This window comes from Podarcis vaucheri (genome assembly GCF_965113315.1).
Source record: "Podarcis vaucheri genome assembly, chromosome: 11".
NCBI lineage: Eukaryota > Metazoa > Chordata > Lepidosauria > Squamata > Lacertidae > Podarcis > Podarcis vaucheri.
Genome location: NC_138749.1, coordinates 10,095,647 through 10,121,074, shown reverse-complemented (window position 1 = coordinate 10,121,074; position 25,428 = coordinate 10,095,647). Strand labels below are relative to the sequence as shown.

The 25,428-nt window shown below is 46.3% G+C and overlaps 1 long non-coding RNA gene across 1 annotated transcript; it reads left to right on the top strand.

The window, feature by feature from the left end:
* Window positions 1-11,494: 11,494 nt before the first annotated feature.
* Window positions 11,495-13,466, top strand: LOC309514314. The gene is made up of 3 exons (XR_014211915.1): window positions 11,495-11,961; window positions 12,868-12,922; window positions 13,057-13,466. It is a non-coding gene; the product is annotated as an uncharacterized lncRNA (long non-coding RNA).
* The last annotated feature ends 11,962 nt before the right edge of the window (window positions 13,467-25,428 follow it).

Below are 25,428 nucleotides of genomic sequence, written 5' to 3'. Positions count from 1 at the left end.
GGCTAACAACAATCAAATAAACAATCAAATAATCATACATTCTAAAAATATTTCATTATAAAATTAGTTAAAATCAAATTGATGGCAACCGATTAAGCAAGATTTTGTGCAGGTTGCCAGAGGAGGGAGTCAGGCTGCGCCCTGACCAAAGGCCTGGCGGAACAACTCTGTCTTGCAGGCCCTGCGGAAAGATGTCAGGTCCCGCAGGGCCCTAGTCTCTTGTGACAGAGCATTCCACCAGGTTGGAGCCGCAGCCGAGAAGGCCCTGGCTCTAGTTGAGGCCAGCCTAACCTCTCTGAGGCCTGGGACCTTGAGGATGTTATTATTTGCTGACCGTAGGTTTCTCTGTGGGACATACCAGGAGAGGCGGTCCCATAGGTACGAGGGTCCTAGGCCGTATAGGGCTTTAAAGGTTAAAACCAGCACCTTAAACCTGATCCTGTACTCCACCGGGAGCCAGTGCAGCTGGTATAGTACCGGGTGAATGTGCTCTCGCAGCGAAGACCCCATAAGGAGTCTCGCCGCGGCATTCTGCACCCGCTGGAGTTTCTGGGTCAGTCTCAAGGGCAGCCCCACGTAGAGCGAGTTACAATAATCCAGTCTGGAAGTGACCATCGCATGGATCACAGTGGCTAGGTCAGGACGAGAGAGATAAGGGGCCAACTGCTTAGCTTGGCGGAGATGAAAAAATGCCGCCTTTGTTATAGCTGTAATCTGCACCTCCATAGAGAGGGAGGTATCGAAGATTACACCCAAACTCTTAACGGCCGGTGCTGGCACTAATTGCACCCCCGCAAGAGATGGGAGTTGCCCCCTCAATCCCATATCGTCCTGCCCCAGCCAGAGGACCTCCGTCTTCGAAGGATTTAACTTCAACCGGCTCCCACGTAACCATCCAGCCACAGCTTCCAGACATCTGGTCAGTGTATCTGGGGCCGAGTCAGGATGGCCATCCATCAACAGATAGAGTTGGGTGTCATCAGCATACTGATGGCAACCCAGCCCAAAATTCCTGACAAGCTGGGCGAGGGGGCGCATAAAGATGTTAAAAAGCATCGGGGAGAGAATTGCACCCTGAGGCACTCCACACACCAAGGAGTGGCGTGATGACAATTCCCCCCCAAGCGCCACCCTCTGTCCCCGACCAGAGAGAAACGAGCGCAGCCATTGAAGGACTGTGCCCTGGATCCCCACGTCGGCAAGGCGGTGGTCCAGGAGTTCGTGATCGACCATGTCAAAGGCTGCTGACAGATCTAGAAGAATCAGCAGCCCCGACCCGCCTCGATCCAGCTGCCATCGGAGATCATCTGTTAGGGCGACCAGAGCCGTCTCGGTCCCATGACCAGTGCGGAAGCCGGACTGGAATGGATCCAGAGCCGATGTTTCATCCAGAAACCTACCAAGCTGTTCAGCAACCGCTCTCTCAATCACCTTACCCAGGAATGGAAGATTAGAGACCGGGCGGTAATTGGATAGATCTGAGGGATCTAATGATGTTTTCTTTAAGAGCGGACGCACCACTGCCTCCTTCAGTTCCCCTGGGAATATCCCGGTGCCAAGGGACAAATTGATGATATCCCCCAGGGGGCCCCGCACTTCGTCTGGACACGCTCTAATCAGCCAGGACGGGCACGGGTCAAGAGGACAGGTGGTGGGCTTTCCAGCTTGGAGGAATCTGTCCACATCGGCTGGAGATATCCGGTCAAAGTGGTCCAATACTGGACCCGAGGACAGTCGAGGGGCCTCCAGTTCCTTTATTGTATCCAAATTGGCAGGGAGGTCATGGCGGAGCAACAGGACCTTCTCCGCAAAAAAGCTCGCAAATGCCTCACAGCTGTGTGTCAAATTGTTGTTTAAATTTGGCTGTCCTTCAAGGGACGTTAAAGACCGAATTATACTAAATAATTGTGCCGGGCGAGAGCTAGCGGATGCAATGGAGGCCGAGAAGTAAGACTTCTTAGCGGCCTTCACTGCCATCTCATAGGTTTTCATAAAAACCCTATAAGATGTTCTTGAGGCTCCGTCACGGGCACCCCGCCATACTCGCTCTAGCCGTCTGAGGTCCCGCTTCATTTTCCGAAGCTCCTCGGTAAACCAGGGAGCCCGGTTTCTGCGGGGTCGCAGAGGGCGCTTAGGTGCGATCTCATCGATGGCTGCCAGGAGCTGGGTATTCCAGCCCTCAACAAGCTCAGTCAATGAGTCGCCAGGGGGAGCAAGGTCCCGCAAGGCTTGACGGAATCTATCCGGGTCCATCAGCCTCTGCGGGCGAGCCCAAATCGGCTCGCCACCTAAGCAGGGTGGGGGTGGAAAGTCAATCCTGGCTTTCAGAGCGTAGTGATCAGACCATGGCACCTTCATTGAAGAACACATGATCACATCTATACCGGCGCCAAAGATCAAATCCAGCGTGTGGCCTGCTTGATGTGTGGGGCCCGAAACAAACTGGGAGAGCCCTAGTGTCGCCATGGAAGACACCAGGTCCAGAGCCTGTGAGGAGGGAGTGGCATCAGCATGGAAGTTGAAGTCTCCCAATACCAATAGGTTAGGGAACTCCAAGGCCCAGCCGGCCACCGCCTCCAGCAGGCCTGACAGGGTGGCTGCTGGTGCGCTAGGTGGCCGGTACACCAGCCAGACAGCCAAGCTCTCCTCGGAGCCCCACACTAGGCCAACACATTCAATGCCGGGGATCGATGGCGATGGTAGAGCCCTGAAAGAACAATCTTCCCGGATTAATACTGCCACCCCTCCCCCCCAGCCCACAGTCCGTGACTGGTGGAGGACGGAGAAACCCGGGGGCGCCATCTCTCGTAAGGTAACAGTTACCCCTTCGCGCACCCAGGTCTCCGTCACACAAGCCAGGTCGACTTCCTGCGAGATAAAGAAATCTCGCAGGGTAGCGGTTTTGTTGCCTATAGACCTGGCATTGCACAACACCAGTGAAGGAGGTGAGTAATCCTTGCTCACCCTACCCTCGTCTCTCGGGATGGGGCGCAGATTGGAAGGGGTACGAGCATATCCAACACATTCCAACACAAACACAAACTGTGAAAGATCTCCACTTAAAAGACTTGTGGGCACCTGAAAGACAACAGAGATGGCACCTGTCCAATACTTAGCAGGAGCGATTTCCAAAGATTGGATAGCACAATGCTGAAGGCCCAATTTCTCTCTCCTGCTAAACACAGTGATCATCTGGTTACAATAACGGGTGAAACAATCTTCTGGGTATCCGGGTCCCAATTTGCACAGGGCCTTGTACACTGTGACAGCACCCTGAGCTTAGCTCAGTATGTCTCTGCAGGTGGTTTCTGGTGGGGTGTTGGTGTGGCTTTTTAAGTGAATGCTAATAGGATTTTGGGAGGCAGGAAATTTGATAGGGGCGAGCTACACATAAGGTAGGTTGCTTTTGAAGAAGGGAAGAAAAGTCCAGCAAGACTTGGCAGCTGTCAACAAAGGCTTCCTTTGTTTCCTAAAAAGGCAGACGAAATTTTGAAACCGATAATAATTTTTAGTGCTGATGGTTTGTTTGTTTGTTTGTTTGTTTGTTTGTTTAAAAAACAACCTTGCAACATCCCCCCTTTTTCTTTTTTTTTTATATATAATTTTTTTATTGATTTCCATCTAGTTATACATTTTATCCATGATACAGCAAATCATATCCATTTTAGACTTCCTTCAACGTCACTGACAATCATTCGTAGTTATAACTTTAGTACATCCCCCCTTTTTCATGGCGGTACAGAGCTTGTTTTATTGACACTGGGATAACATACCCTCTGCCCTACGATTGTTAAAACTCCGTTGCTTTAAAAAACCTATCATCCTGTTTGTCACCAACGACCTTAACAAACGTGGCCTGCCGTCCTTGAATGTGTAGCCAAGAAAGTTGTCAAATTTCCAAACCCTCTTTTTCCACCTTTCTCCTCCCTCCACCCCCGCTTTTTTGAAGCTTACTACCAAAAAAAAATCAATTTCAATCAACACGGAGTGTAATATTATCAAATGTCAGCTGTTCAGGCCGTGTGCTTCGAAAATTATCCTTGACAGGTTCTTGTCGAGTTAATTAAGTGCTCCAAAAGAAAGGAGGTGTCCGTATGGGAGGGAGAGCAAAAATTCCTCACTTGCCAGCTCCTTGTCTTTGAGACCCCAAAGGTTCTCTTTGGGGTGGGAGGGAGAGAGGGAAGATTACCTTAGGGGGTTTTATTGATAGATCTTTGCCTGATATTGGAATGATTCTGGGGCAGATAAATCACATTTAGATTTGTTAGTAATTGAGTAGAATTGATTGAAGTGTTCGGATAGCCCCAGAGGGAAGGCGGCTAGTCCTTCTCAGTTCTATAGAGGTTGTCATCAGATAAAGGACCTCATTGGGCAAGATGGATAAAGGTCTAATTGTTTATATGATCAGCGACTGTTTCCACCCCAGCCCACCTCCTTTCCTTCTAATTCCCTCCACCCCAAACTTAGGTGTTGCAAAATGTCATTAAAACACACACACACACAACACAAGCCGTAAATAAAAATTAATGTTGAGCGATTGTGAGTGCAATCAAAAGCGTCGTGACCATTTTGAGAGGATCTATCATGGTTTTCCTATTACATATGAAATGTATATATATATATATATATATATATATATATATATATATATATAATAATGACCGTGGCATTTCCCCTTTTCTCCATCTGTTTTTTTAAAAATTCATGTAAAGGTTTCACGATCATTGCAATAAATTTCTTTCTGGACAGTATCATGTAGTCCAATTTAACAGCACGTTGATCCCGGCTAATATACGCTCATTAAAGTAATATTTTATCAAGGCAAGTTTTGTTTTTCTTCAGGTACCCACACGTTGGAAGCCTTCTGTCAAATGCTCTGTGGCAGCAGTACGGTTTCTCTGTCTGACAAGCGTGATGCTGCTAAACTTATTAGTGCTGTTTTAAAGGAAATGAAAAAGAAACGGTGATTTAAAGGCCTTTGGGAAGCAGGTTTTCATCCCTCAAAGGAACAAAGGGAAAGGAAAGGTCCAAAATCTATCCGAGTTGAAGAAGCTATTAACTAGTCATTTTGCAGCTCATATTATGGTGCAATCCTATGCATGCATGTCTATTCAGAAAAGGCCCATTGACTTCAATGGGATTTACTCCCAGGAAAGTACATAGAGGATTGCAGCCTAACAGTGCACGCCTATAGCAGGGTTGGGAGAATTCAGTTTCTCTCTGTTTCACATTTTCCCAATCTTAAGTTCAGTTTGCCCCATTTGGAGACGTCTGCTTGAAAATTGGTTTGGATTTTTGTGCATATTTCTCACAATATACAGTGGTTAAGAACTCTGGTTAAGAACTTAATTCGTTCTGGAGGTCCGTTCTCAACCTGAAGCTGTTCTTAGCCTGAGGTACCACTTTAGCTAATGGGGCCTCCCACTGCCACTGCACGATTTCTGTTCTCATCCTGAAGCAAAGTTCTTAACCCGAGGTACTACTTCCAGGTTAACAGAGTCTGTAACCTGAAGGGTTTGTAACCCGAAGTGTTTGTAACCAGAGGTACCACTGTACATACCTCGGGTTGCAGAGGCTTCAGGTTGTGTTTTTTCAGGTTACAGACGCTCCAAAACCTGGAAGTACCGGAGCGGGTTACTTCCGGATTTCAGAGGTCGCGCATGCGCAGAAGTGGTAAATCACGGTTTGCGCATGTGCAGAAGCACCGAATTGCAAGCCGCACGAGCACAGACGCGCTTCTGCGGGTTTCAAATGCTGCAGGTTGTGAACGTGCATCCTGCACGGATCACGTTCACAACCCAAGCGTCCACTATACTCATTTTTGTAAGTGAATAAGAGATCAGAGGACTAGGAAGGCACTGGATCCTTCAATCCATCCCTGGAATGCCTCCCAGTCCACCCCAGGGACTTTGGGGTCTACTGATGTTACACCTCTGGTATCAGTAGGACAAGGGGTGTGGAAGTTCTGGTGGGGCAAGGCCCATGGAAGTCTTCGCAGCAGCAGAAAGGATTCCAGCATCATCCTTGAAGAGGGAGACCCATTGCTTCCTGTGGCCCCCAGAGATGCCTCCCCAGGGCCCTAGAATTGCCAAGCCCCTCTTCATGTTTCATAGAATCATAGAGTTGGAAGAGACCACAAGGGCCATCGAGTCCAACCCCCTGCCAAGCAGGAAGCACCATCAGAGCACTCCTGACATATGGTTGTCAAGCCTCTGCTTAAAGACCTCCAAAGTAGGAGACTCCACCACACTCCTTGGCAGCAAATTCCACTGTCGAACAGCTCTTACTGTCAGGAAGTTCTTCCTAATGTTTAGGTGGAATCTTCTTTCTTGTAGTTTGGATCCATTGCTCCGTGTCCGCTTCCCTGGAGCAGCAGAAAACAACCTTTCTCCTTCCTCTATGTGACATCCTTTTATATATTTGAACATGGCTATCGTATCACCCCTTAACCTCCTCTTCTCCAGGCTAAACATGCCCAGCTCCCTTAGCCGTTCCTCATAAGGCATCGTTTCCAGGCCTTTGACCATTTTGGTTGCCCTCCTCTGGACACGTTCCAGTTTGTCAGTGTCCTTCTTGAACTGTGGTGCCAAGAACTGGACACAGTACTCCAGGTGAGGTCTGACCAGAGCAAAATGTTTGTCAGGTATAAGGACCATGGGTTGAGGTATAAGGACCAAGGTCACCACCATGAGAGCCAGTGTAGTGTAGTGGTTAATAGCGACAGATTTGTAATCTGGGGAACCTGGTTCGCGTCTCCACTCCTCCACATGCAGCTGCTGGGTGACCTTGGGCTAGTCACACTTCTTTGAAGTCTCTCAGCCCCACTCACCTCACAGAGTGTTTGTTGTTGGGGAGGAAGGGAAAGGAGATTGTTAGCCGCTTTGAGACTCCTTAGGGTAGTGATAAAGCGGGATGTCAAATCCAAACTCTTCTTCTCTTCTTCTTCTTGTATCTAAATTTAGTCCTAGTCAGAGTAGACTCATTGAAATGAATGGGCACATCTAACTTAAGCCCGTGGATTTTAGTGGGTCTGCTCCAAGCGGAATGCAACCCTCAGGGCCAATGGCTTCCCAGAAAAGGTGGATTTGAAATAGGGATTCTAGGAAGAGCATAAAGTGGACCTAGAAAGGGCAGCAAGAGATAAATGAGTGGAGTAATCCCTTAAAAGAAAATGGCATCCATTATCTGTGATTGCTAGTGCAATTTTATACATGTTGGGGGGATGGCCATAGCTCAGTGGTAAAGTATCTGCTTTGAGTGCAGAAGACCCCAGGTGCATTCTCCAGGTTGGGCTAGTGGGAGGAAACCCTGCAGAGCCACTGCCAGTCAGTGTACTATACAGGGTACCTCGGGTTAAGTACTTAATTCGTTCCAGAGGTCCCTTCTTAACCTGAAACTGTTCTTAACCTGAAGCACCACTTTAGCTAATGGGGCCTCCTGCTGCCGCCGCGCTGCCGGAGCCCGATTTCTGTTCTCAACCTGAAGCAAAGTTCTTAACCTGAAGCACTATTTCTGGGTTAGTGGAGTCTGTAACCTGAAGCATATGTAACCTGAAGCGCATGTAACCCGAGGTACCACTGTATATGATGCTGAGCCAGATGTGTTTTTAAAAATATTTTTATTCAGACTTCCGGTCGGTGCCAGCGTTAATGGCGGTCCTCTTTCCGAGCTCCGGAGGAGGACTGCGCTGCGAGTTCGGGTCTGACCCGCTACGGCAACCGGGGGACCCCTAAAATCACAGGCGCGGAAGCCTGTGAACAAGGAGACTCGGTGGGCACCAGAAGCGCCCCCCTCTACTGCGAAAGAGCCTTTTTAAAGGCTCCGGAACAGCATCGGGAGAGCGCGGTGCTGAGAGTCGCTACCCAGCCCGCAGAGTGAAGCCGCGTCGCCATTGACGGAGAGCGCCGATTCCTTCCTGCAAATTGAACTGAATTCAAAACCCCGTGAGTAGGACTGAATGACTATTGGGATCTTCTAAAAATTTAATTAGAAATTTGAGAGAAAAAGGGATACAGCGACATAAGGTTAAGATAAAGAAAGGACTAAGAGGACATATATTTGATAAAATTGCTTAGAAGCTGCTGAAATAATTTTGTAAATTGGGATGCAGAAAGGGGAGGTATGGGGGAGTCCGAGAAAGGAGGATTATGGAAAAAAGGTTATGAAATTATACATGTTTGTTTGTCTTTTTATTCGTTTGTATTGTCTAAAAAATGTTGTAAAACCATTAAAAAATTTATATAAAAAAATAAAATAAAAATATTTTTATTCATTTTCCTTTTTCATTCATTACATACATCTCAAATTCTTAACATTTACTATATATTCCTCCCTCCCTCCCCTCCAAGGCTTCCCCCAATTTCCGCTTCTGGTTTTTTTCTATTTTCACTCACTTTGCTATCTCTCAACAGAAAAAGTTATTAATAACATTACTTCAAGCCTAAAGACATAAAAATAACAGTAAATACACCATCATATTTCACTATCTTCTAAGCATTTTCTAATGCTAATAATGTGAATGTTTATTTAAACCTGCCATCAAATCTATTGACTTTCTTTGTTTCTGCAAATATAATATGAATGGTTCCCAATCTCTGTTGTCTTTTCCTTTTAGTCTATCTGTCATTTTTGCCAGTTCTGCATAGTTCACCAACTTCTCTTGCCATTGTTCTATAGTTGGTATTGGAAGACTGGAGAAATACCAACTAAATACCAACTACTGTATTTTTCGCCCTATAGGACGCACTTTTTCCCCTCCAAAAATGAAGGGGAAATGTGTGTGTCCTATGGGGCGAATGCAGGCTTTCGCTGAAGCCTGGAGAGTGAGAGGGGTCGGTGCGCACCGACCCCTCTCGCTCTCCAGGCTTCACACACCTCTCCGCAAGCAGCGGGAGCCCAGCGCTGGGCTCCCGCTGCTTGCGGAGAGTTGCCTGCATGCTGAAGCCTGTGCGCGCTGAGCTCAGCGCGTCCAAGCTTCGCGGACCTCTCCACAAGCAGCGGGAGCGCTCCCACGGCTTGCAGAGAGCTGCCTGTTTGGGGGCTGGGGTTGGGGGAAGCTCGAGCTTCCCCCGCCCCAGCCCCGCGCCTGGGGGGGAAAATAAAATTTCCCCCTTTATTTCCCCCCCCAAAAAAAAACTAGGTGCGCCTTATGGGACAGTGTGTCCTATAGGGCGAAAAATACGGTATATATGATGCTCAGCCAAATGGACCAAAAATCAACCTAGCTACAAGACAGCTTCCCTTTATTTTCCTAGACCGATTTGTGGTATTGAGGAGAAGTTGTAGTTCAGTGGTGGAGCACACGTTTTGACGGCAGAAAGTTTTGGGTCTAATTCCTGGCATCTCCAGGTATGACTGGGAACGACTCCTGGTCTGAAACCCCAGAGAGCTGAGTTAGACCGACCAATGGTCTGAATGGTTTTACGGCAACTTCCTATCTTCCTTTGCAAGCCCCGCTGAATTCCATGGGACTTCATCCCAGGTAAACATGTAGAGAGCTGCATCCTCTTACCTTGAAGTTTCAGGAAGCCTTGCGTAGACTTCAATCCTACATGCATTCCCCAAGCTCCACCAGCTGTTGTAAGCTGAATTAATATCACAGCTGACAGAAGAAGTAAAAAGATGGGATAGGGAAAGAATAATTCATTTCTGCGTTCAGTACTTTTTTATACTGAGCTTTTCACTCCACTAAACGAAGCTGGCAACTGGCAAAGATCACACACGTAAAGATGTCTTAATCTTAAATATAATTAGATATAATACCACACGCGGCGCTGTATGATTAGTAAAATATATGATCATTAGTTATTAGATTAATGTGTCTGCTTGTGTAACGGGGAAGCCATTTGCAGGCAGAAATGAAATAGCTCAATTTGCTGTAATTGACTGATCTCCCATAGAGAGTACGGGTGCATTTGCAACTTCAGGAGATGATTCCATCGGATGTTATGAGCGCAGACACTACCTTTGCGGAGGGGCCTGGAGATACCGGCGGCTGCAGAGTCTATAGCAGGGGTCTCCGACATTTTGCAGTCCAGATGGTCCCCCTCACCAGAGTTGAGCGCTGATTTCAAGTCATCTTTTCCTAACAGGGGGAAATCACTGTTAGTCCGGGGTCACCACCACGACACCCACACCTGCCAGCGTGTCTAATGGTACCTCCTATAGTGCCCACAAAAAGTCTCAGTACACATTCCCCTCAAAAATCCACAATGCGTGAGTGACTCTTCCTGCTCAGTTCCTGTTTGCATAGACTTGGCCTCTCCTATACACCCACACACTCCGTGGCAGCCATTTTGTATTATGCCACACCTCCACAGCAGCCATTTTGTGTCTGGTGCCAACAACACTTTCATAAAATTCCAAATGTGTCCACTGCAGGGCCTTAGCTAGGGGGTGGCAAGGAAGGCCCTCACCAGGGGCACGGGGGGGGCCCCCACACAATTGGCTTTAAAAAATGTCCATAAATATGTCTATAAATAAAAATGTTGATTATTGCCTCATAAGGAAAGGTTTTAAATAGAGGGGTTGGGGGGAGAAATCTGGATGCAATCTGGACGCCATGGGAGCAAGATCACCTAGCTACAACTCTGGTCCACTGGTCCAAAAGGTTTTGCCTGAGGTTGGGGGAGCCGCTTCTGGTTGGCCACTGTGAGAACAGGATTCTGGATTAGATGGACCATCGGCCTGATCCATCAGGGCTTTCTTACGTTATCTTCTCCAGGTTAAAAATACCCAACTCCCTCAACCATTTCGAATAAGACTTGGTTATTTCAGATGTATAAGAAACAGTGCTTTGTGGAAACTAAATTTGCATGACTCGAGAAGCAAACAAGAGTACTGTGTCTTTTTCATTAAGTGGGATAAGCATCCTTAAAGGCATCCGTCACTGCCAGACAACCTGTTTATTGAGCATAAAGATTTCCCCACCCCGAAGTCATCAGTTGCAATCTTTGTTCTTGGCTCAGGACCGCTCTATGCAAAGAACTTTGAAAAATCCTCACGTGAGCGAGTAAACACTCCCCCGGTGGAAACGTGGTTCCTCATCTTTGCTTGCGACATGTTTGCAAATCAAGGCGCTGAAGTTGGATCTCTCCATCCGCATTGCGGGTCCCTTGTGCGCGGAGCTCCACCCTCTTGACTCTGACATGCCTGGAGTGTCAAATGGCAGAGGAAAGAGCAATTGAGCATCTCCTTTGGAGCAGCCAAGATCTGCCAGGCCCTTAAATTATCCGCTGACACCTCATAATGTTCCAAGGTGCTGTTGGCACCCCACAACTCTTAACTTCCTTCCCCCTTTTTCTTAAATAGGTTTCCTTATGGTTTTTAATTTAGATTTTTATTTTATTTTATTTTTTATTTTTTTGAGCCACAGCAAATAAGTGAACCATTCAAATTGAAATGCTGGAATGAACCAAGCTGAACAATAAACTAAAAGACGCCTGGAGCAAGTTGAGCAATAAACAGGTTTTTAATTTTTCCCCTCCTCTCTCTCTCTTTCTCTCTCTGCTCCCACTTCCATCTCTCTGGAGTCTGCCTCTGATGGATGATGTGACAATGGAAGGATCCTCCATAAATTCTAAATTCTGAATACTAAATCAGTGAGCAAGAACCAAACTTGAGAAGACAATCCCTTCTGCCAGCCTCCTTTACTACTTCTCAGCGTAGATTAGAATACATCTCACACTACAGATAAATAAAAAGACAGACAGATGGGAATATAAGAAGATAGACCAAACAAAATATGCAGCCATTTCTTTCCATCCTACATTCGGCTTGGTTTTAACTCAGTCAGGATTCCACTGGTGATATATGCTCTGCAGACACACCATAGCATTTCTATGGGACATTCTCAAAAACGTCTTGGAAGATTGAACAGTTGCATGGGTGATGCAGGTCTTTTGGTTTGGCTCTATCCATCTCGATCATCACAGAATTTCATATGGCTATCTTCAGTCAAAGGTAGATATAGCCAGTAATCGGTGGGTGGGGGGAATCTGGAGGATCTAATGCAAAATGCAGGGAGAGAGGTCTTCGGCTTTGTCTATCAACAAAAAAATTAAAACGCATTCACCTTTTAAACAAATATTTCCTTATTTATTTACATTTCTCCCCTTTCAAAGTGTTTGGATGGAGTGTTAAGAGAGATCCAGGGTGATATGTCTACTCAAAAGCAAGCCCCGTTGAGCTCAATGCTACTTACTCCCAAACAAGACTATATAGGACTACGCCCTTAGGTTAGTAGTCCAGTGTTAGTCATACTTAGAGTAGGCCCATTGAAATTAGTGGAAATGACCAACTTAGGTCCATTAATTTCAATGGGTTTATGCTGAGTAGAACTTTTGTTGTTGTTTAGTCATTTACTCGTGTCCAACTCTTTGTGACCCCCTGGACCAGAGCACGCCAGGCACTCTGTCTTCCATTGCCTCCCACAGTTTGGTCAAACTCATGCTGGTAGCTTCAAGAACACTGTCCAACCATCTCGTCCTCTGTCGTCCCCTTCTCCTTGTGCCCTCCATCTTTCCAAACATCAGGGTCTTTTCCAGGCAGTCTTCTCTTCTCATGAGGTGGCCAAAGTATTGGAGCCTCAGCTTCGGGATCTCTCCTTCCAGTGAGCACTCAGGGCTGATTTCCTTCAGAATGGATAGGTTTGATCTTCTTGCAGTCCATGGGACTCTCAAGAATCTCCTCCAACACCATAATTCAAAAGCATCGATTTTTCAAAACTTAGATGGACAGAAACCATTAGGAAAACATGAAACTAGAATAACAATAGATAATGAAACATGCATTGGGTGGTGGGCATTTGGAGGGTGTTTATAGCGGATGCTCCTCACTTTACACTGTTTTATTTATATATGTACACAGGGACCTGGAAAATAACCCCCACATAAGTGGAGGGATGTCTGTATCCTTTTCTGAGGTGAGGCAACCAGAACTTTAAGCAGTATTCCAATCGTGGCCACACCACATATTTGTATATTGGTGTTATGATATCAGCAGTTTTGTTTTCAATTCCTAATGATTCTAGCATTGAATTCTGCTTTTTATTCACAGCTGCCGCCACTGTTCATCCTCAGGGCTTTCCTACTTGAATACGTGCTCCTCTTTTCCTGGACCCATAAGTTCTCACTCCAGAACACCCATTTTTTATTTCATTTTTATTGTGGTGAGCCTCTTTGAGCTCAGCTTGGTTTTGGGGAAAACAGTGTGCCCATATCAAACCAAACCAAATGAAATTAAGTAAAGCCGGGATTTCACCATCCCCTTGAGCATCCTTTTGTATTATGGGATAGATTTGCCATGCCATTTCCAGCCATTTGATGTTAAGGAGTAAATAATTGTGTCCAATTCTATCCTTGGCTTTGGCCTAGAATATTTCCACCAAAATTGTTGGCAGAGGGAGGGGAAATGCCTGGAAGTGATCCTGTCCCTTCAACAGATGGAGTAGACAGAAATACAGCAAATGAACGTCGATGTAGTCATCAAAAAGCGTCATTTGCTTAATAAAGTATGCAAAAAAGCAGCGATGTCTGGCCAAAATCGCTAATACAGACCAAAGTTTGCCCTGCTCTATCTGAATAAATATCTGCAAGAGGTGTTGGGCCTGGGAATGGTTCCTTGATTTATGGGTACAGCTCAAGGAGCTGATATTGCAAATCTTGAGATTTCCTTCTGTTGTTAGATGCCAAATTTATGCACGATGGCTTGGCAATACAGGGAACAACAACGAGGCTGAGCTTTGGAGCAGGGCACAAGCTTCTGTTTAATCAGTTCAGAGAGGCATCAGGTGATTCGAATTAGCACGCGGAAATGTATTAAAAGAATTCATTTTGCTAATAGAAGCTCTTATTAAAAATGCCTGCTTGTATATTAGACACCTTTGCTTATGATTCTTAATATTTCCATATCATCCTGAAAATCAAATTTTATTTTTCCCCCCTCTGTAAATGCCATCAAATTATATTTTCTATTAAAATGTTAATATCAAAGCAAATTAAGCCAGGCTGCAGATTACATATTAGCAATGCTGTTTTTTTGTGTGTTTTTCCGCGACCCACACTCTTCCTCTCCTGTTATGAAACACAGAAGCTCGGAAAATATTCTGGAACTAGGGGGGAAAATGAATTAAAATATAACATCGTTTGTTATTTATGCAGCTGCACAATTCTCGGATGCCCCAAGGACTCGTCCTTCCTAAAATAGTTCCTTTCATTCGTCTCTCTTCGGAATTCCCTTAAAAAGTCACCTTTTTCATGACGCCGTTCACACAGCCCTTTAATTTACTATAAATTTGAACGCAGTTGGGTAACATTTTCCGGCCTGAGTGCTGTGTTCCCTTCTGAGTACCATTCCGAGGTCCACATGCCAGGGGTGGGCGGAGCCAGAGACAAAAGTGGGAGGAGCAATTGATGTAAACATTACCTTTCTACAGGAGTCTACTCATAGCTGACAACTTACAGATTTGAAAATAAGGGACAAGCAGCCTCAAAAATAAGGGCTCAGCCAGTGGTGTAGCGTGGGTTGTCAGCACCCGGGGCAAGGCAAGTAATTTGCGCCCCCTAACCCATGGATTTGTGCCCCCTAACCTGTGGATTTGCGCCCCCTAACCCTAACCCCCAGATGTTGCGCCCGGTGCGGCCGGGCCCCCCTGCACCCCCCACGCTACGCCACTGGGCTCAGCAGCCAAAATAAGGGATTTTTCTATTGTAAAGAGTTACATACATTGGTAGGATTAACAGATGCTGTCAATCCAGCGTGAGGTGGTTGCAGTGCTGCCGCGGCTGCTGAAGCGCTGCCCCTCCCCATCCCCTCCTCTTCTTCCTCCCTCAGGCCGCCTCCTCAGCTGCCACCACTGCTGCTGCCTCCGGGCTCGCGGGCAGCATGGGCGAGAGTCTCTCTCCCTCCTCCCCCTCGGGCGGGGAAGGGCCAATGGAACTCCTCGCGCCAGGATGACGGCGCCAGCGCGCGCTCTCTGTCAGAAAAAAGCAGCAATGCAAAAGCCAGCTGCAGGTGGCTGGAATGCAAAACAGGATGTTGATGTCTGGAACTGTACTAGTGGAAAAAGGGGGCAGTCTATTCTCTGTACTGAGCACCGGATGTTAGCTCAGAGTGTCATCTGACCTGTACTGGAAGTACAGGGGAGGAGCTGTGACTCTACTGCTGGAGTCTGGAGAGTGCAGACACGATTCTCTGTACTGCTGAAATGACAGGAATAAAGACATGTAAATAGACTCCTGTCTGTCTCTTTTCCCCTCCCTGGGGGAAAGCAGGGAGGGAGGAGGGTGTGTTCTTCTCACGGTTGAGGAGGATCACCGATTTATGGCCTTGCCTGTTTCCTGCCGGGAGACGCAGACGGGAAGGTCAACAAGTATCTCAGCCGATTGCCTGGAGTGAGGCCAGTTACCTCTGACTGCGTGCTGAGAATACTGACACTCTCTCTCGCAGTGGAGGACCCCGAGACGCTACTTCCCTCCCGAGCCGGGCGAGCATGTAACCCAGGAAATTTAAGGGGCATCATCAATAAGGGACAGCAGTGGGACACGGCGCTGGGATAAGGGAGTTTCCCGCCAAATAAGGGACGGTTTACAGCTATGAGTCTACTTTCCACATGAACCTCTCTTTATCCCCCAGCCAGGCAAACAAGAGCCATTATCAGCTTTCAAAGATGACCTCCTAGCCAGGCAACAAACACAAGGAAGGTGCAAAGTTGGGTCAGCAGGGAAAGCAACTGGGGAGGATCTGTGTGGCTTGGGGAAAGTCCTGGGGGCCAGATACAGAGCATTGGAGGGCCACATTGAGCCCCCAGGCCTGAATTTATCCGCCTCAAATCAGGCCTCTTTCTACCCTGCTCTTGAGCAGGAAAGAGCTCCCTGGGAGCTTATAAAGTGGCTGGTAATAAGGCACTCTTACACCTTTAAAAGACATGGCATAAAAGGAAAGGGGGAAGTACGGGAGGAGGAAAAAACCAGACTCAGGTAAGTGTTCTTAGATAATGTATTTGGTTCGCGCCCAACAGTCAAAATGGTTTCTCAAAAGTGGCTATAAGTACAAATGCAGCTGTGTGATGGCCAAATGGCTTTCTCAGACCTTGGAGAAATCCCCAAATAATTATCCCTAGCTAAACCTCCTTCCTCATAAACAAATGGATCTTCTCCAGATTCTATATTTGGTGGGGTTGTTTGTTTGTTTGTTTGTTTGTTTGTTTGTTTGTTTATTGCATTTATCGCATGAAACTCCCTGGGTGACCTTGGGCCAGGTCGCAAGGTGGTTAGATTGGTCTCAACTAGGGCCAGGGCCTTTTCAGTACTGGCCCCGACTTGGTGGAACGCTCTGTCACAAGAGACTAGGGCCCTGCGGGACTTGACTCCTTTCTGCAGGGCCTGCAAGACAGAGCTGTTCCGCCTGGCCTTTGGTTTGGACTCAGTCTGACCCTTATGTTTCCCTCCCCTTCTGATCTTGATTTATCGGCTACTTTTAAAATGAGGCTGCATTTTAAATTGCATTTTCACCTGTATTTTAAATTGTGTCTTTTCCCCCATTATGTTTTTTACTGTGGTTTTATTGCTGTTAGCTGCCCTGAGCCTGGCTCTGGCCGGGGAAGGTGGGGTATAAATAAAATTATTATTATTATTATTATTATTATTATTATTATTATTATTATTTTAGATTCCACTCCCCCCCCCCCACAAGGAGCTCAAGTCTGCACCCATGGGTCCTTTCCCCACCCACTGAGAGCCAGTGTGGTGTAGTGGTTAAGAGCAGTAGTCTCGTAATCTGGGGAACCGGGTTCGATTCCCCTCTCCTCCACATGCAGCTGCTGGGTGACCTTGGGCCAGTCACACTTCTCTGAAGTCTCTCAGCCCCACTCACCTCACAGAGTGTTTGTTGTGGGGGAGGAAGGAAAAGGAAAATGTTAGCTGCTTGGAGACTCCTTAAAGGGAGTGAAAGGCGGGATATCAAATCCAAACTCTTTTTCTTCTTCTCTCCTCATTTGATCTCGACAACAACCCTAGTTAGTCTGAGTGGTTGCGACTGGCCCAAGGTCATCCAGGGAGCCTCATGACCGAGAGAGGATTAGAACCCCAGACTTCCAGTCCGGCACCCGAACCACTACACCATGCCGGCTCTCAGCATAGTGTAGTATTTACTCCTAGCCACATAACGGAGAACAGGATGTCCTTTCTAGCTGCACCCGACCCCAGTGAACCATCCTGGCTTCCAGCACCATCACGGTTGTTTCTCTCTTCAGCTAAGCAGTGCGCGTTGTTAGTTACCCGGCGATGATTATGAAGCTAATTAAAACATACTAAGAGATGCACTATAAACCTGCGCGGCGCATGGAGCAAATTAACCAAGTTCAGTTTGCCTGTTTCATTGTGCTTTTATTATGATGTTTTCAAATGAATTTTGAATAGTTTTCTTAATCTGTTTCATTCTGCTCTGGAGCATCCCACCCTCGCCAAGGCCCCCACAGGGATGATTTCCGAGGAGTGCGACACAATATCTCGATGTTCTTGCTGCTTACTTATAATTAAGCTGTTTTGAGGTGTGAAATGAGCAACAATTAAAAAAAATGAACACCCTGCTTATTGAGCCAGGTGCAACCCATCCATGCATCTGAAAATTTGCCTTCAGTGCCATCTTAGCGTCCCACTGGCTGGTTACAGGAGCTGAGTCTTATGAGTGATGCTCTTGGCCTCTTTGGTACTTTGGCCCAGGCAGCCTGTTCAACTTGAAAAGCACAGTCGCCAGGATTTTGGGTGGCTGTGACTGGTTCCCTCGAGAGCTCAGGTGCCCCTTTCAGCAACCCTATACTCTGTTTTATATGAAGATTTGGCATAACACTGCTAAGAACAAGGGACAGGTGGATCCATCCATTCTCAGTTTCTCATTCTTGAGTTCAGTTCTCTACATTTCCACATCAGTTGGTGAATTTTTATTTTAGGGAGAGAGAAAAAGCCCTCGTGAAAATTCAACTATTTTGTGCAAATTTCTCCTCGTCTGCAATTCTGCCAGTGTACACATTTTTGCAAGGAAGTTTTCCCTAATATAATTGTGTATGTTATTTATTATTAATATACGCATTTTAAAATGTGCATTTCACCCCAGTTGCGTGCATTTTTGTACACGTTGTTTGGCATTGCAAAATTCAGAAAAGGGCGAATTTTGAAGAAAGGTCGCCCTTCATTTCTTCTATTGCTGCAGAAAGTGCGCCTTGGGTAAGGTCCGCTTACAGCTGTGTGTTTCATTGTGCTTAGAAGTCAGTTTGCCGTATCAGCTGCATAACAAATTATAACAGGATAATAATAAATGGATACTGAATTGAATCTCTCACATCCCTACTTAGAAGATAAGGTCCCTCTAGCTGGGCATCCTGGGAAGTCCACCAGCAAGGTGCAAAGGCAACAGCACAATCCCACTCACCTGTTATTCATTCTTTCTCTAAGCACAGAGGTCCCATGCAATTGTTACTCTTTCTAACAGCAAACTCACGGGGTGAGCGCTGCCAGGATTGTAGCCAAAACGGAGACACGAAGAAACAACAGCAAAGTAATACTGTGCTTGGAGGTAGGACTCCAAAGCTTGCAGAAGTACAATTTTTTAAAAAAAGAAATGAAAGAAATTGAAGGGGGAAACAACATAGACAAGAGCTCGGAGACTTGAAATGTAGACAGTGAGTTGGGGGAAGAGAAGAGAATGCAAGGAGGTGGAAAGAGTTGACTGCTAAGCTTGGCAGAAATGGCTGGCTGGAGACCTGAACACCTGTTAGGAGATTCCACCTTTTGTTGCAGCTTCTACTTATAACCACTAATAGCCATTGACAGACCTTCTCCATAAGAAAGGTCTGTGTTAGTATTGGCTACTATCTATTTTGGTATAACTAAGTTAGATCTATATATTATTATTATTTTACTAAAACTATTGCATTGCCTTAGGTGTTTGGGGACACAGCTTGTGACTCATAAATAGCAGAAAGACAAACCCAGAAGTTGTACATTGACAAATGCTGCTGCAAGTCAGCCCTCAAATACTGTCAGTCACTGACTTCTGATGAGTTTTGGATGTCCAACAGTGTCAAATGCTGTTGCAAAATGTGCATGTGGAACAACAACAACAAAAATAGTTAGCAAACATTTGTACATTCAAAGAAAATTCAGCAAAGTAATGTTCAGGGGATAAATGTCAAAAATTGTGTGTGTGTTTTTTTTCTTTTGCTGCAGGCACAGGTATTTCAACTCTTTAAAAATAAAAACCCCGATCACATAGACATGCCCTTTGTGGAAGCCGTGCAGGCTGTCGAAATCCCAACAGCCCCTTCCTAGAGATTTTCCAGCCTGCCAAACAATTGAGGTAGCTAAACCCCACAGCAATCAACAAGCCAGATTTCCAATCTGGGATTTTAGCACTTAAAGCAGTCGTTTTAGCACCATTCCATTCCCCTCAACGCGGGCGCTGATGAATATGCAACCTTAATGGCTTATTGTGCATTATGCCCTTCATTACTGCTTAAAAATTTATCAGGCCATTATGTATTTAGTGGCTAGGGAGGGTTAAGGTCAAGCGAGGAGAAGGGGCGGGATGGGGTGGGGTGGGGCAGGGAAGGCAGACGTGGATTTGGCACTGCCAAGGGGTTAATTACCACAAGCTCTAAATCCCTGCAACATCAAGTAGCGAAAACCCGAAGCACAGAAGTGGAGATTAGAAGAGGAATGTGTTGTTTACAGATAAATAAGCATAACGTAGTGTAATCCCAATTTGTGCTTCGTGCTGGATTTCTCCATCAAACAGGAGGAAGGATTAAAATGTGTCAAAGTCCGTGTTTTGGCTAGCCATGCGATGGTCTTAATTTAAAAGTAGAGAACTGGCGGTGCTTGAACATGGGTGGCAAGATAATTGTGAAGAAACCAATGCCTATCCATTCTTTTGAGGCTGGTCAACATCACAGCCAAAGCCAGTTCCAATGTCAGGGAATTGGCAAATGAGGAATGGTGGAGATGGCCTCTCCAGCCTGACCCTTCCAGAGAAGAAGAAGACAGTTCAGAATTACCACAGGGTAATTCTGAAATAATGGTAGAGGAGGAAGAAGCAGGAGCAGAAGGGCCAACAGCTGATGGACGCAGCATCTTTAGAAAGCATTCCAGACCCACACACACCCATCTCCCAGAACCCGGCGAGCGTTGAAAGGAGGAGAGCAAAGAGCTCAAAGGCAGAGGCTACTTCCTAAGAAGTCTGTCTTAGGCTATTCACATATTCCCATTGCAATGTTCCAAATCTGTAAGAACATAAGAAGAACGCTTCTGGATCAGGCCTGTGGCCCATCTATGTGGGATGTGAAACACAAGAGCAGTCAAGTACAACATTCATAGAGTGAACATGTTTACACATGGGGAGGAATGTTTCTCCAGCCAGCAGGTAAACTTCCTGTTTCTTTCTGGGCTGGGACAGACTTCCTCTGCATGTGACTAGAGGTGGGCATGGCCTCACCTGTGCAGGTAACGACAAAAGCACAGGGCAGGACAGCCATTTCTCTCTCTTTGACTACATGTATCGAAGAAGCAACATCTGCTTAGCCAAAGATGCTCTCTTGGCCTCCAGCCAAGAGAGGACAAAGGGACTGTCTCCTTCCAGGTGTATGTTACTTTTCTAAGCTAAGTCTGCCTTCTGGGATCCGATTGTGAACAGAATGTGGGTAAACTCTTTTTATACTTTGTAGAAGACTGTGTCATGTCTTATCTTTTATGAGGGAATAAGGGGGAAATACCAGAACAGTTATTATAGAGGCTTTAGCGAGCCTGAGCAAATGCATCCGCTGTGAGTTTAAAAAGGGGAATGTTACTCTGCTAAATTGTGAACTTGTTTACACAAGTTGGAAAGGCTATAATCAAACAATATATCCTCTCCTGCATCCCTGAACATTCCCACAATCTGGTCCAGCATTCTGTTCTTACAGTGGCCAACAAGATGCCTCTGGGAAGCCCGCAAGCGGGACCTGAATGAAACAGTTCTCTCCCAACTTGTGGTTCCCAGAAACTGGTATTCAGGTACATACTACCTCTGAGAACGAAGGTACGCGTAGTACATAGCCATCATAGTTAGAGGCCACAGAGAGCTGTATCCTCCATGAACTTGTTTCATCCTCTTATAAAGCCACCCACATTGTTGGCCATAACTACAGCTGGGGTACTGCTGGGGTACACTAAACTGATAATGACCTGGGCAACGCAACTGGCCAATGCATTGCGGAGGCACCACGAACCTGCCCCTGTCTGGCCATTTGGGGTCAAGCAAGAACCACAGGAACAATTTATTAGAGTTTAAATTGGGATACCTTTACATGATACAGATGCAAGTGAGTTGTGGAGTTCCCGCTGCGCTCCGGAGGCTTCGGGTTCATTTCACTGAAGCCAAGGAGCCTGCATTCGCTCCATAGGACGCACACACATTTCCCCTTAATTTTTGGAGGGGAAAATGTGCATCTTATAGAGTGAAAAATTCTGAAGAAGTGTGCATGCACACGAAAGCTCATACCAATAACTAACTTAGTTGGTCTTTAAGGTGCTACTGGAAGGAATTTTTTATAGTGAAAAATATGGTATTATTATTGGCAGTCTGTCCACAGATCTACACATGCAGCACATAGCTTTCTTGCAATTGATGTGCAGCTGTTTCACCTTTATTATACAGTGGTACCTTGGGTTCAGAACTTAATTCATTCTAGAGGTCCGTTCTTAACCTGAAACTGTTCTTAACCTGAGATACCACTTTAGCTAATGGGGCCTCCCTCTGCCGCCACACAATTTCTGTTCTCATCCTGAAGCAAAGTCGTTAACCCGAGGTACTATTTCTGGGTTAGCGGAGTCTGTAACCCGAAGCATATGTAACCCAAGGTACCACTGTACTGGACTTTGTCAGCCTACAGAAAGATCCATAAACTCCAGCCATTGGTGAGATCAAGCCAGTGTTTACTCTCTTTCGCTCTTTTTTTTTTTTCCTTCCCCAAAAAGCAAGTTCTTAAGGTAAACTTATGGCGGCTCCATGAAATATTGTTTGTTATAACAGAGCAGCAGAGATAATGTTGTTTCTAATTTCCCTCTCTCAGTCAGAAATTAAATAAAAAGTCGTGTCTAATTTACAATACTGGATTGAACATAGACAAGGACCCCATGCGGGGAACTTATGATGTATTCTTTCTAGTTTTTATAGCCATTAAAAAAGATTATAGGATTTCTTTCTCCCTCTCCTTCTCTTTGAGGCCATTTACATTTCTTCTGAACTCTCTGTGTTTTATTTGATGCTCTTAAAAGTGCCAATGTACATAATAAGTCAATCAAGAAGTTAAATTAAGAAGAAAAAAATCTCAGCGCGTGGGGCGGGGGAATGACACATTTCTTTGACTATAGCAAACATATGCACTTGGTAATCCGATCCTTACTACCTAATTGCTTTGGTGACATTGTAATAAATATTATTGAGCTGGGGGGTGAAGGCGGGCACCAGACACGCAACAGCAGACCCAAAGCAAAAGGGGGGGGAGAAAAAGAAGCAAATAAGCTACCGCCCATAAAAATATATTTTACAATCTAGTCACAGTTCTACACTTTCCCCTTTGATTTCAGTGCATGTGTGTGTCTATATTTATTTACTACGTTTGTAGGCTGTCCAAGAGTGGGATAGAATTATTATTATTATTATTATTATTATTATTATTATTATGCGGGTGGCGCTGTGGGTTAAACCACAGAGTCTAGGGCTTGCCAATCTGAAGGTCGGCAGTTTGAATCCCCGCGACGGGGTGAGCTCCCATTGCTCGGTCCCTGCTCCTGCCAACCTAGCAGTTCGAAAACACACAGTGCAAGTAGATAAATAGGTACCGCTCTGGCGGGAAGGTAAACGGCGTTTCCATGTGCTGCTCTGGTTTTCCAGAAGTGGCTTAGTCATGCTGGCCACATGACCCGGAAGCTGCACGCCAGCTCCCTTGGCCAATAAAGCGAGATGAGCACCGCAACCCCAGAGTCGTCTGTGACTAGACCTACTGGTCGGGGTCCCTTTACCATTATTATTATTATTATTATTATTATTATTATTATTATTATTATTACTAGTAGTAGTACTATTATTATTATCATTGCACAGCACCTTCTGATCAAAAGAAGCCAATCTGAGCATTAATAAACAAGAATTTCAGCATCAAGACCCATTACCATTCTTAAGCGGCCCCAGGATAGAGGGAACATCTGTGGTAGCACCGAAACTCTTTGCTTGTAAGCAACTGTCGAAGCTGCTTGAAGGTCAAGCCGGTGGTCTTCTGAGGGCTGTGCTGTGTTTAAAAATAAATAAAGAGGCTCCCTCGCTGCTCGGAGGCAGGGATTTAAGCAAAAGTTACATCTTCAAGCAGCGTAGTCTCCCATGACTCACCCCGTTAATGTCTGCCTGACCGTTTAAGGAGCACTGTCGCCCGCCCCGCCCCCGCCACCCCGTGCCCCTTTCCCTTATCATGTTTAAATCTGTCACGGATGTCGGATATTGCTTTCTTAAGTGGGCTCAACTATATCACAGGCTGCTGTGGTAATGCTGGACCGGAGCATCACTCCATTTTATGTCCTTAAATATTCATAAGAAGATTTGCAGCATTAATATCTTAGAGGGCTTACAAGAACACTTAAATAATGTGTCTTAGCTTCCCTTGCCCCCCACCCTTCCTATTGTCCACTAACCTCTCCCGCCCCCCAAATGTCCTAGGCTGTTCTCATTTGCGTAATGCATTGAGCTCTACTTAATAATTGCTCTGGGACCTGGTCAGTGGTTCTTTGCTTCACTGCTACCCAGTTTAATTACAACCTCCATGGCTTTCTCCTAGGTGAAGCTTGCTCTGTTTTACAAGAAGGGGGGGCGGAGAGAGAGAGAGAAGGGAAAACAAGGTTCGTCAAGGCAAGGTTAATGCATGGGAAATAAGTTCCACTCGTTTACACACAACCACCCATTTCATCTTTAAGTAGACAAGGGGAGATCATTCATAATGTCACCGACTCTGGGTCCTTCTTATTTATGGAGAAAGTTAGGGGGGAGGTAAGAAGAGTATTGATTCATTGGCGATATTAACAAAATGACTGTTAAAAACAGGCTCAGGAACATTTCTCAATTGGTAAAAGGGATTGATGGATTCTGCCCAGCTAGGATATTGGCACAGGGCGGAGAAGAGATTGCATTAATAGGGGAGGCAAGGGAGAAAAATGGTAGCTCAACTGTAGAGCATCTCTTTTGCAGGAGGTCCCAAGTTCAGTTCTCGACATCTCCAGGTAGGGCTGTGATGAGAGACACCTTTGAAAACCCAGAGAGCCAATCGGTGTGGACAATTACATGCCGGATGGACCAATGGCTTGATTTGGTTTAATGTAAGCTATGGCTACCAGTAGTGATGTATGGAAGTGAAAGCTGGACCATAAAGAAGGCTGATCGCCGAAGAATTGATGCTTTTGAATTATGGTGCTGGAGGAGACTCTTGAGAGTCCCATGGACTGCAAGAAGATCAAACCTCTCCATTCTGAAGGAAATCAGCCCTCAGTGCTCATTGGAAGGACAGATCCTGAAGCTGAGGCTCCAAGACTTTGGCCACCTCATGAAAAGAGAAGACTCCCTGGAAAAAGCCCTGATGCTGGAAAAGACTGAGGGCACAAGGAGAAGAGGACGACAGAGGACGAGATGGTTGGACAGTGTTCTTGAAGCTACCAGCATGAGTTTGACCAAACTGCGGGAGGCAGTGGAAGACAGGAGTGCCTGGCGTGCTCTCGCCCATGGGGTCACGAAGAGTCGGACACAACTAAACAACAACAACAATGGCTACCAGACGTCCCTGTTTCCCGGGGACAGTCTCCGGATGTACAAATCTGTCCCCGGACAAAATCCATCCCCGGAATGTCCCCTGATTTCATTTAATATCCCCAGATTTATATTTTAAGTGTTGTAGATTTATTAGTAGGGAATGAATGTTGTGTGATTGGTTCAACGGCACAAGACACATCATATGGGGACTTCCGGTGGGGCAAAATGGCAGGTGCCATGGCAGCGAGCAGCTCCTGAAGCCAGATAGAGCCAACTGCGCTACCAGGCTGGCTCCGGGCTGCTGAGGCTACCCCTGCTGCCGCCACTGCCAAGGGGGAACCGGGGACACCTGGTGCGTCAACTGGGGGAGCTGCTGCCCCCCCCATGACGCAAATCGAGCCAGGAGCGAGCACGCCTGGCCACCCAGCTGACTCCCCAGCAGTGCTCCGGGGCCAGGAAAACCCTGGGGAGGGGAGAAGAAGGAGAGGAGAAGGAGAAGGAGAAGTAAGAGAAAAAAAGAGGAAGGAGAAAAAAGAGGGAAGCCCTGACCTTGCCACACCACTGCCACCTCCACCACTGAGGAGAAGTATCAGAGCACCGGGAGGG